This window comes from Magnolia sinica, chromosome 9 (genome assembly GCF_029962835.1).
Source record: "Magnolia sinica isolate HGM2019 chromosome 9, MsV1, whole genome shotgun sequence".
NCBI classification, from domain to species: domain Eukaryota; kingdom Viridiplantae; phylum Streptophyta; class Magnoliopsida; order Magnoliales; family Magnoliaceae; genus Magnolia; species Magnolia sinica.
In genome coordinates, this window is record NC_080581.1 from 74,981,356 (window position 1) to 74,987,058 (window position 5,703).

The 5,703-nt window shown below is 42.3% G+C and overlaps 1 non-coding gene across 1 annotated transcript; it reads left to right on the forward strand.

The window, feature by feature from the left end:
- The first annotated feature begins 1,513 nt into the window (after positions 1 to 1,513).
- On the forward strand, positions 1,514 to 1,620 carry LOC131257063 (small nucleolar RNA R71). The gene has a single exon (XR_009177085.1). It is a non-coding gene; the product is annotated as a small nucleolar RNA R71 (small nucleolar RNA).
- Positions 1,621 to 5,703: the final 4,083 nt, after the last annotated feature.

Below are 5,703 nucleotides of genomic sequence, written 5' to 3' on the forward strand. Positions count from 1 at the left end.
GAGGCATTTAGCGGTCAATTCCCTTCACTTCACGGTCATTGCATGCATTTCGGCTAGTTGTAATGTTACCTTAGTCGGTTTCAACTCACCAAGTCCTAGCTGCTCATAAACCGAATATGGTAACAAATTGACACTCGCCCCTAAATCAAGTAATGCCTTCCCGATCTTATGATCTCCTATGCCGCAAGAAATGGTGGGAGCTCCTGGATCCCTAAATTTAGGAGGGGTGTTATGTTGAATCATGGAGCTGAGCTGCTCTGCAAGGAAGACTTTCTTATGAACATTCTGCTTACGCTTTTGAGTGCATAAATCTTTAAGAAACTTAGTGTAAGCAGGGACTTGCTTGATAGCGTCAAGCAACGGGATGTTGACTTGCACTTTTTGAAACACATCCAAGATTTCATCAAAGTTATTTCTTTTCTTTGTTGGTGCCAGACGTTGAGGAAAGGGTGCTTTGGGCACATAAGGTGGCACATTAGTGGCTCTTGGAGAGTCAGAGAGCTTTTGGACTTTGGATGCATTGGTATGGCTCTCTGCTTCATCTTGATCTTCTGTTTTAGAATTTGATTCATCCCCAGGCATCTCTATTCTGTTATCAATCTGCTTGCCTGACCTAAGGGTAGTGATCGATTTGGCATGTTCATGATATTGCCCTTGGTTGGAATTAGAGCCAATCTCATACTGTCCCTTTGGATTAGCCTCAGGTTGGCTAGGGAACTTGCCCTTCTCTCTCTCACTCAATGTGGCAGCTAGTTGACCCATTTGTACTTCCAGCTTGGCAATGGATTGTGCATTTGCATGTAAGCTTTGCTGGTTGGCCAGTAAGGTTTGTTGGGTGTCTTTTTGGAATTGGAGAGAACTCTGCATGAAAAGATGGAGTGTATCCTCAAGAGATGGTTTCCTTGATTGTGTAGGTAGTTGTTGATATTGTGGAAACTGTTGAGGTTGTTGACTGCCAACTTGGAGGTGCGGTTGCATGGGAGGATTTCCAGATGGTCCTCCTTGTTGTGGTCCTTTTGCCCAAGAGAAATTTGGATGTCTAGCCCACCCTGGGTTGTATGTGTTCTAGTAAGGATCATTCCCAGATTTTTGAAAAGTGTTCATAGCATGAACTTGTTCAGAGAGAAGTTCTGGGAATGCTGCACCAGATGGACAAGACTGCATAGGATGGGTAGGACTAGAACATGTGGCATATGCCTCGACTTGAGTTGTTTGTGGTGGTCCATTATTTAATACCAGAGCATCAACTTTCTTTGTCAGGTTATCAAGCTTGGCGCTCAGCTCTGGCATGACTCCTATCTCATATATACCACCTCTCTTTTGTGGTTGGGGACTTCTGTCACCTCTATTTGAATAATCCCATTGCTGGGAATTTTCGCACAAGGTTTCAAAGAAGTTCCACGCTTCGACATCACTTTTGGTCATGAATGACCCTCCACTGGTGGCATCAACCATGCGACGGTTCTGTGGTGTCAGACCGTCATAGAAGTATTGAACTTGTTGCCACTTCTCAAAACCATGGTGAGGACATTTAAGAAGCAAGTCCTTCCATCTTTCCCAACATTCATGAAAGTGCTCGCCCTCTTTTTGTGTGAAGTTAGTAATTTCTCTACGGAGGGCATTGGTTTTGTGAACGGGGAAGAACTTGTTTAAGAACTTCTTAGACAGTTGGTCCCATGTAGTGATAGTTCCAACTTCTAGAGAATTCAACCATGTTTTCGCCTTATCCTTCAAAGAAAAAGGAAACAGGCGTAGGCGGATCGAATCGTCTGAGAAGTTTTGGAACTTAAAGGTGGAGCAAATGTTTAAGAATTCTTTCACATGATGATATGGGTCCTCCTTGTCCAATCCATAAAAGGATGACAACAATTGTATGACTCCAGGTTTAAGTTCAAAGTGTGCTGCCGTAGTGGTTGGCAACACTATGCATGAAGGCGCATTAAATTGGACAGGAGCTGAATAATCTTTGAGAGCTTTAACTTCAGTTTCATTCGCCATTTCAACAGGATTATTTCTCAATCTTTCACGAATTGTTCTTTCAATCTCAGGATCAAATGGTGCTAGTTCTATATTCAGAGATCTACGTCCAAGCATAAACTATGTTATTGCAATGTAAGAAAGAAAACTAAACTAAGAAGCAACCTAAGAGAAATAAAACTAGACCTAGAAACTATGAGATTCTAAAACAAGTTAAAACTATGTAAATAAGAATGGGAAGAAAGAACCCGAAAAAGGAGATGATTGATGTCTGAAGAATAGGGAGCTCCTCCTTCACTTCCAATTTGGAGATCTATGTTAGAATCCAACTTAGAAATTTATGTCAGGATCCTACAAAACAGGAAATAGGTTAGTTTCTAAAATCAAGAAAAGAACTCTAAGTTAGAAAAAATCCTAAGCTATGAATTATGATAAGAGAGAATCCCAAATTCAATTTGGAACGAAACAGTCCCCGGCAACGGCGCCAAAAACTTGATGTTTTATTTAAACCAACACGATTTAAATGATATTTAAACTCGCAAGTATACGAATCAGATGCAGATACGGTACGTATTACGAGATCGTTCCCACGAGGACTGGTCGTCACAATTCAAATCTATGACTCTCCTTAACTAATCCAACAGATAATGGAATGAACTACTAAGCACAATTTTAGGGAAAAAAAAATAATTTAAGAACAGGGAAGAAAATTCAATCAGAAAGAGAGCACTAGGACTTTCGAATCCACCCCTAATTATCCTAACCCTTGTTTTGTCTATTGATTCACCTTGATCTAGATTGATACCACTTAAATAGAGAAAGCACAATCTGTGTCCTTCATCGGGCATACAGACTGTCTAATTCCTTTCAGCAATGCCATGAATGACATATCCCATGTCCTTGGTCGGGCACATGGAATGTACAATTCATTAAAGCACCCTATTTCTTCCTCTATAGGAAACTTGTTCTTGATCAGACACAAGCACCTATAATAAGCATCCAAACAACATCCATATATATACTTTAATCAAGTTCATAGATGGAGAAGTATAGAATTTAAACCCATAAAGCCCACTTAGAGAAAGAGACAAATTAGTTAATATTCAAAGTAAATCAACCAATACAAGAGCTAATCAAATTAGGGGCTTCATCTCAGCCCTAGCTGAGAGATTAGTGACCCACAAAATCCATAAAAAAAATATTAAATAAAATTCATAAAAATTAAATACCAAACCAATCGATCTCTCTCTCTTCCTCCTTCTCTTTCTTCTCTTCCTGGCTCTAGATCTGGAATCCCCTAGTTCTGAATGCCTTTCCCACGTCCAAAACTCCCCTTTTATAGCTGCTACATGGCTGGGGTCGGTGGCAGAGTCGTAGAAGGACTCGAAGTGCAATTTTTCGCAGCCATGATCGGTGGGCCCCACAGAGGTGTTTTCTGGAAAATCCACCCCGTCCATTGGATTCAGGACGAAATTTCAGTCAAGAATGGGTGGTTTTGAATGTCCATTGACACGGCCCAAAGAAGAAAATACAAAAAGATCAGTTTTGAACGTCGCCGGGTAGCCCTTTTGTGGCCTCTGTACCGCACACGTGTGTCCACATGGGAGTGGAATATCAGCATGGTTTTGTAGTTCTCGAACCCATCTACACGATGGACGGCTCGGATCGGCCGTATGGGTGACATACGGGGCCCACAATCCTTCACAAAAACGGCCAGCGGTCGTCCTTTACGCGGACGCGAAAACAACTTCCGTGGCAATGGTGGGACCCATTTTGATAATTATTTCAATAATCCACTCCGTCCATTGTATGGAGGATGAAAAAACGGCCAGGAATGCCCAATTTCGAGTTAGAGTTGCGGTGGCCCACAGAGTTTTGAACTCAACGTCCGTTTTGCGTTTTTCAGCGGTCAACGTCCGTACACATGCATGGAACCAAACGGACATCTAGGCGATGGTTATAACTGCCCCAGGAAGCGGATGGACGGTTTGGATTGTCCATTTGGACACTAGGTGGGGCCCACACCCGACGACCGCGGTTCGGTTCCGTTACGCGTGCTGGAAACGGCAACTGCCGTATTTAAAAAGGAAAGTCGGGTCAGCGGCGCTGACCGACTTTAGTCCGTTCGGTGCTCAGGCAGTGCGCATGTGCACTGTGTACACACGCTATAGATATGGGTCCACTGTGATGATTTCGAGAAATCTAATCCGTCCATCTTCTTTGTCATATAATTTCAACCGTCAACACCAAGTTTGAAGCAGTTCCAAATATCAGGTGGGCCCCAAATTGGAGATTAACGGGCTGATTTGTCAGTTGGCTCACTTCCCGAGATCTTTAATGGATGAAAATTAATATGTACGGTTAATTTATAGCCCTCATCCCATGTAAGAAGTTTTGAACTGATCGGATGGCGGGAACCATGTGATCTTGCATTCTGGACCCTTTTCGGGCCTCTTTATCGTGCTTTCCTCAGATCCCAGGCGTGTAAAATCTTCACTATTGGTTTTCTGGAGTCCATCCCATGCTCTGGAGACTTTGGATCATAAAATCCATGCCTTTAACATCAATTTTCAATACACACTCCTGATTTCATCCTGTAATAAAAACACGAGTAAAACACTCCATTAAGCCTCATCATGTACGTCAATTTAGGCAATTACTGGGGCCTGATATGCAATATTTGACCCTGATCAGGTCCTTTTATGAGGTATGTGTTATATCCAAACCGTCCATCTATTTGGCGAACTTGTACTAACGCTTGGGAAGAAAAATAAGACAGATTTAGCTATCAAGTGGACCACACTGTAAAAGGCAGTGGAAGATTGAACGTCTACCATTGAAACCCTTTTAGGGTCCCAGAAGTTTTGGACCATTACAAAATTTGTTTTTCCTCTTCATCTAGGTCTTTGTGACATTATGAATATATTGGCTGGAAAACAGATGTTATGGTGGGCCCTACAAAATTTTTAACGGTTAAAATCAATTTTCCTGTTGCTCTTTGTAGCGTGGTCCAGTTGATCTTTGGATAGGATTTTTTTTTTTCGATAATGCTCCGAAATGATCTCGAACTATGGATGAACGTTGTGGATATAATAAATACGTAACTGTGGGGCCCATGTAACTCTGATATCTTTTGAACCGTTCGTACAACTCGGAGTTCGAGGAGTGTCAGCGCTTGTCGTCGAGCGCCACATATCCGCTTGAAGGAACGAGCAGGGGCATTTTCGACCTTTGGCAAGCCTTCCGTACAGCTCGGGCGTATTCTCGCCAAGGAAAATGAGGTGGGCGTAATTTCATAAATGGGTCGTACAGTCGCAAATTTCTCATTATTTGTGGTGTGGTTCAGATTATCTTTGAATATGATTCATTTTTGCATAATGCTCTAAACTAACCTCTAAAAATAGATAACAGTGTAGATATGATAAATACATCAAAATGTAGCCATGTAACTTTGATGTCCCTCAAACCGTTCGTACAACTCGGAGCTCGAAGAGCATCAGTGCTCGTCTTCTCACGACACGTGCCTACACTAATGGTATGGTTGTGTCTGCTTCCGAAATTGCCACCCAACGGATGGGAGCGGATCGGCTAGTGTACCTCACATGAGCTCTATAAATGCTGTATTGACTTTCACAAGTCCTGTGGATCTCATCACGAGGTATTTGCTGTATCTTATCTGTCCACCTATTTGGTGAGCTTGTGGTAAAGCTTGGGATGAAAATAAGA